Source organism: Rhinoraja longicauda, chromosome 8 (genome assembly GCF_053455715.1).
Source record: "Rhinoraja longicauda isolate Sanriku21f chromosome 8, sRhiLon1.1, whole genome shotgun sequence".
Taxonomy (NCBI): domain Eukaryota; kingdom Metazoa; phylum Chordata; class Chondrichthyes; order Rajiformes; family Arhynchobatidae; genus Rhinoraja; species Rhinoraja longicauda.
Window position 1 is genome coordinate 25025936 of NC_135960.1, and position 10856 is coordinate 25036791.

Sequence of the window (10856 nt, forward strand, 5' to 3'; positions counted from 1 at the left end):
TGCATTCTGTGCTTGCTCTGAATAGAAGGCCGGAGGCCAAACACCACCTACCAAGCCAGTCTTGGGTGCACCTGTACCAAACAGTTACTGTGGCAGATGCAAGATTGGCCTTCCTGGGAATTAATCCTTGGAAAACAACTGGTCTGGATGGAACACTTGGCCACATCCTCAGGATCTGTGCAGACCAGTAGGCAGAGGTATGCACAGACATCTTTAACCTCTCACTGCTCCATGCTGAGGTCACTACCTGCTTCAAGAAGATCACTATGATCCTAGTGCCAAAGAAAAATAAGCTAGTGCCTTAATGACCATCATCCAGTGGCTCTCGCATCCACCATCATGAAGTGTTTCAAGAGACTGGTGATAGCGCACTAACTCTAGTCTCCAAGTCAGCCTTGATCCACTGCAGATTTCTTACTATCGCAACAGGTCCACAGCAGATGCTACCTACCTGGCCATAAACTCATCTCTGGAACACCTATATGAACACCACGGATTCCTACATGACTCCTAGTTATTGACTATATTTCCACTTTCAACACTATAATTCGTCCAAATTCATCTGCAAACACTTGGATCAGCTCCCCACTCTGCCAATGGATCCTTGGCTTTCTGACCCACAGACGACAATCAGGAGGATACGTGCCAACACCTCCTTGACAGTAATTCTCAACACAGGTGCGCCGCGTAGATGAGTAATCAGTCCCCTGCTGTACCAGCTATACACTTATCACTGTGTAACCGAACTTGGTTCTAACTCCATCTACAAATTTGAAAATGACAGCACTGTGGTGGGTTGAATCACAAACAATGATGAGACACTAAGGAGATGGTGGCAAGAACAAGGTAGCAGATTATTATCTGAATGGTGTCAGATTAAGAGAAAGGGAGGTGCAATGGGACCTGGGTGTGCTTGTACATCAGTCTCTGAAACTAAGCATTCAGGTACAGCAGGCAGTGAAGAAAACAAATGGCATATTGACCATTGAAGCGAAAGGATTTGTGTATAGGAGCAAGGAGGTCCTGCAGTTGTACAGGGCCCTCGTGAGACCACACCTGGAGTATTTCTGTGCAATTTCAGTCTCCCAATTAGAGGAAGGACATTCTTTCTGTTGAGGGAATGCAGCATAGGTTCACCAGGTTAATTCCCGGGATGGCGGGACTGACATATGATGAAAGAATGGGTCGACTGGGCAAGTCGAATTCACTGGAATTTAGAAGCATGAGAGGGAATCTTATAGAAACATATAAAATTCTTAAGGGGTTGGACACGCTAGATGCAGGAAAAGATTTCCTGATGTTGGGGAGTACATAACAAAGGGTCACAGTTTGAGAATAAGGGGTAGGCCATTTAGGACTGAGGTGAGGAAAAACTTCTCACCCAGAGAGTTGTGAATCTGTGGAATTCTCTGCCATAGAGGCAGTGGAGGCCAATTCACTGGATATTTTCCAGAGAGAGTTAGATTTAGCTCTTAGGACTAACGGAATCAAGGGATATGTGGAAAAGGTGGGAATGGGGTACTGATTTTGGATGATCAGCCATGATCATATTGATTGGCGGTGCTGGCTTGAACGGTTGAATGGCCTACTCCTGCACCAATTATCTATGTTTCTATGTTTCTATGTTTCTATGTTTCTATCTATTCCCCTTATGATGTTTTACATCTCTCAAAAGTCACCCTTATGCCTCCTGCACTCCAAAGAATAAAGTCCAAGCTTTCCTAACCTGTCCATATAGCTCCGACCCTTGAGTCCTGGCAACATCCTCGTAAATCTTCTCAGCACTCTTCCCAGCTTCATTGCATCTTTCCTATAGCATGGTGACCAAAGCTTACCATAATACTCCAGGTGCGGCCTCACTACGCAGCGGTAGAGTTGCTGCTTTACAGCGAATGCAGCGCCGGAGACTCAGGTTCGATCCTGACTACGGGTGCTGCACTGTAAGGAGTTTGTACGTTCTCCCCGTGACCTGCGTGGGTTTTCTCCGAGATCTTCGGTTTCCTCCCACACTCCAAAGACGTACAGGTATGTAGGTTAATTGGCTGGGTAAATGTAAAAAAAAAATTGTCCCTAGTGGGTGTAGGATAGTGTTAATGTACGGGGATCACTGGGCGGCACGGACTTGGAGGGCCGAAAAGGCCTGTTTCCGGCTGTATATATATGATATGATATGATAATTCTAGACTCAATTCACTGCCTGATGAAGGCCAGTTTGACAAAAGCATTCTTCACCACTTTATCTACATGCAACACCACTTTTAGGGAACTATTTACTTGTACTCCTTGGTCCCTCTGTTCTACAACACTCCTCAAGGCACTACTGTTCACAATGAAGGTGCTGTCTTCCTTTTACTTTTTAAAATGCAACACCTCCCACTTATCTGAATTAAAATTAATTTGCCATCTCTAGGCCCACTTGCCCAACTGCTCCATCTTTGCACTACTACTCTATTTGCTGCAGCCATGATGCTTGCTGAAATATATACGCATATAATATATCATATTACAAACAAAATAAAAAATTTACATTTGCTTCAGAATCATCAAGCAATAATTCTTTTTCACAGTTCATATCACAGCTGGTATTGTTGGAATAGTTTCAAGAAATCAGATTAGAAAAAAGAAAATTGGAAAACAAAAATTATGATCACGAAGCAGATTAAGAGATGTATGAAAATAATTCTGTATCTAGGCAATGCTCTCATTTGGAACATTAGAATAAATCTGGTAAATTGTCTATAATTTTCATCAGCGCCCTTTCTTCTGTTTAATATTTTCTTTGTGCTGTGTGTGCACACATTTAGTAGACGGTTTGTATTTTTATGAGGTTTATGTGATCCTGAAACTGCCAGCACTTGCCTTCCAGCATTGGCAATTTCAATAACCCCAGCCAAATGCAGAATTCCTGAACTTCCTAGTCAATCGCCGACGATGACTTCCCCCAAGGAAATATTGAAGTCCAGGACTTCTAAGTTTGCATGGGATCCACTGAAAGGTTGAAAGAGCAAGATGGGGGGATATATAGAAAGTGTGACTGGAGATTGAAGGAATCATCATGAATTTTCTACCTCTGCATAAACAGTCCTGTAAAATGAACAGGAATTAAAGTGTCGATACCTAACACTGAGGTATCTCCATCACTACCTCTAAGTTCATTCCTCAACTAGTGGCTCACAGCGGTTGTAATATGTCAAGTCCGCATTTGAACCAGAAGCTCCTGTACATTTTGCTATTTTTAATTGTTTTGTTCTGTTGGACACTTCATTTTTGTTTCTGAACATCCCTGGCAAACAGAAATATTTGGGGTGCTGAGTGAGTAGGGGGGGGGGTGGCAGGTGGGTGGGTCTGAAAGCTCTGACCGGAGGCAAATCTGAGTGTATGGCTTTGCCATCTGTCAGTTTTTTCAGGGCAGTCTAGTTGGTGAGATGAGGTGGCTGGTATTGCTCTGCCCTTGAGATCTGGTTAGATAATTGTAAACCTGGGCAGAATATTTACAGCTTAGCACCAGGTGTTGTGGTAGTTTGATAATGGATGTGAGTGATAGGTCCCACTCACCAAACCAAAGACTATTTGAATGAAAGGACGTACCTTTAGACAGGAGATGAGGAAATTGGTGAATCTATAGAATTCATTGCCACAGCTGGCTGTGGAGGCCAAGTCACATTAATGTGGGGATTGACAGGTTCTTGATTAGTAAGGGTGTCAAAGGTTATGGGGAAAAGACGGAAGAATGGGGTTGAGAGGGAGAGATAGATCAGCTATGACTGAATGGCGGAGTAGACTTGATGAGCCAAATGGTCTAAATCTGCTTCTATTACTTATGAACTTATGAATTACTTCATACTAGCCCTTCTCTTCTGCAGCAGTCCCTCTCTAATGAATGAACAGTGTCCCTGCTCTAAGACTAACCTAGAATGCATTCAGAAGCCAAATAATTCTGTTGAAAGACTGCAGAGCATTTGGAGAACAACTAGTAAGTCATCGACTTGTCATTGACTCAACATGTCGGTGAACTCTGTTCACATGGAAGTCTCCAATTTACTTGGATAAATATCCAACAGCGTAAAATGCATTGCTAGGATATCGCAACTTCAAATCTCTGTTCACATGGGAGTCTCCAATTCATTTTGATAATGTCAGCAGCACAAAAGGGATTGACAGGATATCTGCACTTCAGAACCATTGAAGCATTGTATGACACTTTGGACGGGCATCCAACCTATTGCACCCAGACTGGCTGTAGACGAACCATTGAAACTAATCCAAGCTCCAGCTTTTGGTCTGAACTTTGCAGCTTAGGCCACATCAAAGTTCTTATCAGGTACTTGTTAAGTATAATGTGGGTTTCTGCCTCTGTCATAAATCATGTCATAAGTGATAGGAGCAGAATTAGGCCATTCGGCCCATTGCAGATGATACAAAGCTGGGTGGTAGTGTGAACTGTGAGGAAGATGCTATGAGGTTGCAGGGTGACTTGGACAGGTTGTGTGAGTGGGCGGATGCATGGCAGATGCAGTTTAATATGGATAAGTGTGAGGTTATCCACTTTGGTAGTAAAAATAGGAAGGCAGAGTATTATCTGAATGGTGTCAAGTTAGGAACAGGGGACGTACAACGAGATCTGGGTGTCCTAGTCCATCAGTCACTGAAAGGAAGCATGCAGGTACAGCAGGCAGTGAAGAAAGCCAATGGAATGTTGGCCTTCATAACAAGAGGAGTTGAGTATAGGAGCAAAGAGGTCCTTCTGCAGTTGCACAGGGCCCTAGTGAGACCTCACCTGGAGTACTTTGTGCAGTTTTGGTCTCCAAATTTGAGGAAGGATATTCTTGCTATTGAAGGCGTGTAGCGTAGGTTTACTAGGTTAATTCCCGGAATGGCGGGACTATCATATGTTGAAAGACAGGAGCGACTAGGCTTGTATACACTGGAATTTAGAAGGATGAGAGGAGATCTTATCGAAACGTATAAGACTATTAAGGGGTTGGACACATTAGAGGCAGGAAACATGTTCCCAATGTTGGGGGAGTCCAGAACAAGGGGCCACAGTTTAAGAATAAGGGGTAGGCCATTTAGAACTTAGATGAGGAAAAACTTTACAGTCAGAGAGTTGTGAATCTGTGGAATTCTCTGCCTCAGAAGGCAGTGGAGGCCAATTCTCTGAATGCATTCAAGAGAGAGCTAGATAGAGCTCTTAAGGATAGCGGAGTCGGGCGGTATGGGGAGAAGGCAGGAATGGGGTACTGATTGAGAATGATCAGCCATGATCACATTGAATGGTGGTGCTGGCTCGAAGGGCCGAATGGCCTCCTCCTGCACCTATTGTCTATTGTCTATTGTCTATTGTCTATTGTCTATTGTCTATTGTGTCTACTCCACCATTCAATCATCGGTGATCTATCTCTCCCTCCTAACCCCATTCTCCTGCCTTCTCCCCATAACCTCTGACACCGATACTAATTAAGAATCTATCTATCTCTGCCTTAATTATATCCAATGACTTGGCCTCCACAGCCTTCTGTGGCAAAGCATTCCACAGTTTAATCACCCTCTGACTAAAGAAATTTCTCCTCATCTCCTTCCTAAAAGAATGTCCTTTAATTCTGAGGCTATGACCTCTAATCCTAGACTCTCCCACTGATGAAAACATCCTCTCCACATCCACTCTATCCAAGCCTTTCACTATACTGTACGTTTGAATGAGGTCCCCCATCATTCTTCTAAAATTCAGCGAGTCCAGCCCAGTGCCATCAAACGCACATCATATTGTTAACCTACTCATTCCTGGGATCATTCTTGTAAACTCCTCTGGATCCTCTCGAGATCCAGCACATTCTTCCTCAGATGTGGTGCCCAAAATTGTTCACAATTTTCCAAATGCAGCTTGACCAGCGCCTTATAGAGCCTCTGCAATACATCCCTGTTTTGGTATACAAACCATCTCAAAATAAATGCTAGCATTTAATTAGCTTCCTTTATTACCGATTCGACTTGCAGATTAACTTTTGTGAATCCTGCACCCAGCACTCCCACTTTTAGGCAGCAAGTTCCTGTCCCTCTGGGTGAAAAAATACTTCCTCAACTTTCTTCTGAAGCTCCTGGTAAGTACCATATATCTATTCACCCGAATTATTGATTTCCCTGAGATAGTGGACTATATGACTCATTCTCTCAAGGTTATACATTTGGAAGAAATTCCAATTCTGTCACTTTTGTTCAAAAGAAAAGTGTCTCATTTTAGCCCATCTTATTATAACTAGACCTCCAGAACTGGCAACATCCATTGCAATTTCTCCAGGGTCATGCCACCCTTCTTGAAAAGTATTGATCAGAATTGTACACTACTTAGCATTTTACACATTGTTGTACTGTGTCACTCAGTGAAGGGATACAACTCTTTCATCTTCTTTCCTATTTTAGTCTTTGACCTGCCACCTTCCGGAATGGGCGGACATGCTGTCTAGGGTTGTTCTAGTTGCTCATGGTTTTCAATATCTTTGAATTTATTTTATGTTCTCTACCTTATTTGCTCTCCTGATTTCATTTCATTTACAACTTTTCTGCCCACCTTAGACATTCATTGGTTTCTGTTGACACAAGGAATTGCAGCAACTGGCTTACCAAAAAAGAGACCAAGTTCTGGAGTAACCGCGAGTCAGGCAGCATCTCTGAAGAACATGCATAGGTGACGTTTTGGGTCGGGACCCTTATCCAGATCTTTATCTACTTGACATTCACCATGCCCACTTTGAGACGGTAGCGCAGCGGTAGAGTTGCTGCTTTACAGCGAATGCAGCGCCGGAGACTCAGGTTCGATCCTGACTACGGGTGCTGCACTATAGACAATAGACAATAGACAATAGGTGCAGGAGTAGGCCATTCAGCCCTTCGAGCCAGCACCGCCATTCAATGCGATCATGGCTGATCACTCTCAATCAGTACCCCGTTCCTGCCTTCTCCACATACCCCCTCACTCCGCTATCCTTAAGAGGTCTATCCAGCTCTCTCTTGAAAGCATCCAACGAACTGGCCTCCACTGCCTTCTGAGGCAGAGAATTCCACACCTTCACCACCCTCTGACTGAAAAAGTTCTTCCTCATCTCCGTTCTAAATGGCCTACCCCTTATTCTTAAACTGTGGCCCCTTGTTCTGGACTCCCCCAACATTGGGAACATGTTATCTGCCTCTAATGTGTCCAATCCCCTAATTATCTTATATGTTTCAATAAGATCCCCCCTCATCCTTCTAAATTCCAGTGTATACAAGCCCAATCGCTCCAGCCTTTCAACATACGACAGTCCCGCCATTCCGGGAATTAACCTAGTGAACCTACGCTGCACGCCCTCCATAGCAAGAATATCCTTCCTCAAATTTGGAGACCAAAACTGCACACAGTACTCCAGGTGCGGTCTCACCAGGGCCCGGTACAACTGTAGAAGGACCTCTTTGCTCCTATACTCAACTCCTCTTGTTACGAAGGCCAACATTCCATTGGCTTTCTTCACTGCCTGCTGTACCTGCATGCTTCCTTTCATTGACTGATGCACTAGGACACCCAGATCTCGTTGAACTCCCCCTCCTCCTAACTTGACACCATTCAGATAATAATCTGCCTTTCTATTCTTACTTCCAAAGTGAATAACCTCACACTTATCTACATTAAACTGCATCTGCCATGTATCCGCCCACTCACACAACCTGTCCAAGTCACCCTGCAGCCTTATTGCATCTTCCTCACAATTCACACTACCCCCCAACTTAGTATCATCTGCAAATTTGCTAATGGTACTTTTAATCCCTTCGCCTAAGTCATTAATGTATATCGTAAATAGCTGGGGTCCCAGCACCGAACCTTGCGGTACCCCACTGGTCACTGCCTGCCATTCCGAAAGGGACCCATTTATCCCCACTCTTTGCTTTCTGTCTGTCAACCAATTTTCTATCCATGTCAGTACCCTACCCCCAATATCATGTGCCCTAATTTTGCCCACTAATCTCCTATGTGGGACCTTGTCGAAGGCTTTCTGAAAGTCGAGGTACACCACATCCACTGACTCTCCCTTGTCAATTTTCCTAGTTACATCCTCAAAAAATTCCAGTAGATTTGTCAAGCATGATTTCCCCTTCGTAAATCCATGCTGACTCGGAATGATCCCGTTACTGCTATCCAAATGCTCAGCAATTTCGTCTTTTATAATTGACTCCAGCATCTTCCCCACCACTGATGTCAGACTAACTGGTCTATAATTACCCGTTTTCTCTCTCCCTCCTTTCTTAAAAAGTGGGATAACATTTGCTATCCTCCAATCCACAGGAACTGATCCTGAATCTATAGAACATTGAAAAATGATCTCCAATGCTTCCACTATTTCTAGAGCCACCTCCTTAAGTACTCTGGGATGCAGACCATCAGGCCCTGGGGATTTATCAGCCTTCAGTCCCATCAGTCTACCCAAAACCATTTCCTGCCTAATGTGGATTTCCTTCAGTTCCTCCATCACCCTAGGTTCTCCGGCCCCTAGAACATGTGGGAGATTGTGTGTATCTTCCTCAGTGAAGACAGACACTGTAAGGAGTTTGTACGTTCTCCCCGTGACCTGCGTGGGTTTTCTCCGAGATCTTCGGTTTCCTCCCACTCTCCAAAGACGTACAGGTATGTAGGTTAATTGGCTGGGTAAATGTAAAAATTGTCCCTAGTGGGTATAGGATAGTGTTAATGTGCGGGGATCACTGGGCGGCATGGACTTGGAGGGCCGAAAAGGCCTGTTTCCGGCTGTATATATATGATATGATATGATATGAGACCAGGGCACTCACCGAATCCCCTTGACCAAACCACGCTCCCGACTGCCTGAAGGTAGAAGGCACCAGCGACGGATTACACCACGTCTGACCACCACAAGGCTGGAAGATACAGCACCAACACTTATTGCCTGCCCGGTTACTTGCAAGCCCCACGGGAGCCACCAACTCCAACATTGCAGCCGGCCCTCACCACTTCCTCAGCTGCTTCTAGGCTGGGGCTACTGATGCCGACCTTCACCACTCCTTGGCTGGGGCCGCTGATGTTGTAAGTCCGTACCTACTTCCATTCTGCCCATGGGCCAGGGCCACTGACTCCACCGATCCTCACCATCACCCCAGCTGTCAGCAGGCCAGGATTGTCTACTCAACTGGGTTCCAGCACAGGGGCCTCCATAGTGCCGACACCAACTGTTTTATGTTGGCTGTCCTGTGTCCTAGCATTCCCGCTTTCCAACCTGAGATCACAATACTGACATCACTGGGTCCTGCTTCCCTTCCCCAATGCCAACCATGCCACCTCCTACCCTTCACCCCTACACCACCTCTCATACCTCTCTCCCCTCAAAGCCCCCATCTTCTTTACGGTACCTCCACAGTACATCCCCCCCCCCTCCCCGCCCCTCTCCCGCACCTATCCAAGTTCTCCAGAGATGGTGCCTGACTCATTGAGTGACTCCAGCACTTTATGTCTTCATTGATTTCTGTTTGCTGTTATGTGTAGCTTGCTTCCTCATTTTTATTCATGAGCAATTTTTCTTTATCACTTGCAAATGTTTTCTAAATTGATGGTGTAGACCACAAAAGGTAAGGGAACACCAAATTAATTTCACTTTAAGTTGCCTTCCAGTCACTAAAAATCTCAGACTATTGTTCTTTGCCTCTTTACACAGAGTCAATTTTAGATCCAGCCTGCCCCACTCCCTTGGCCTCCATGAACAATTTTCTTTATAGCCATGAGAAACCTTGAAGGGCATTTAATAAAAATCGCAGATCGCATACATAATGCCATCCTCAACAACCCTCCTTGTTGCCTTCCTTTAATAAATCCGCAATAATTCATCTTGTTTTCTGCCCATTGTTTCTAACAATTTGTCACCATTAAATAGGGCTGACCAGCTTGTAACTATTTATACTGTTGCCTTCCCTGCCTTTAAATCTTCTGTCAGTATCCTTGTGAGCAGAAAGACTTGGAGAATGATGTTCAGAGCATCAACGTAGACAATTCTCAAACTCGAGGGCATTGACTTAAGTTAAGGGCCTGTCCCACTTAGGTGATTTTAAGGCGACTGCCGGCAACTAGGCTGTCGCCGACAGTTCACCGGGGGTGTCGCGGGCATGATCGTGAGGAGTCCTCAAAGAATTGTAGTGGATCTCGGCGCGCCGCTGAGAAATCAACCGGAGTGAAATTTCTCGGCGACGCCTGGCTTGTCGCCAGGTATCGTTCCTTATTGCGGGCACTGTCGCATGCTGTCCCCAGATTTGCTAGGTTGTCTTAGATGCATTTAGAAGCACGTAATATTAAATTAAGTTAAGTCATTTGAAGATACCATAAAATACTTGCGTTTAACCAATTTATTTACCGTCAGGACATTTGACAGGTAGATTGGAGGCGACAGTTTGACGGTCAGGTAAGCGTGGGAATTTTTGCAATGTTTATGGCCATCAGCGATTACATTTAAAGTAGGCTCCCAACCCAGATATGCAATCCAGAAACCAGATATGCATCTCCCGTACATTTTCAAAGAATGTCCACACTCCACACAAAAATCCATTTAACCACGTTTAAAATTAAATTTCTTAATACTGCTATTAGTAAACTGGAAGTCAATCCAGTTTATGCCTTGTTACCGCGAAGCCTGGTTTTCAAGTAACCCGGGCAAGATGTTATATTTCAAAACTCTCAAGTAATTACAGACTTGTCAGTGATTTTAGCGAAAATTAGGACACTGCAGGAGCATTGATAAGTGTGGGAATTTCGCGATGTTTCCAAAGACGGTGTAATCTCGACCTGACTCGGCATTGTCGTGGTCATTGTCGTAGGGTAAAAGAAAATT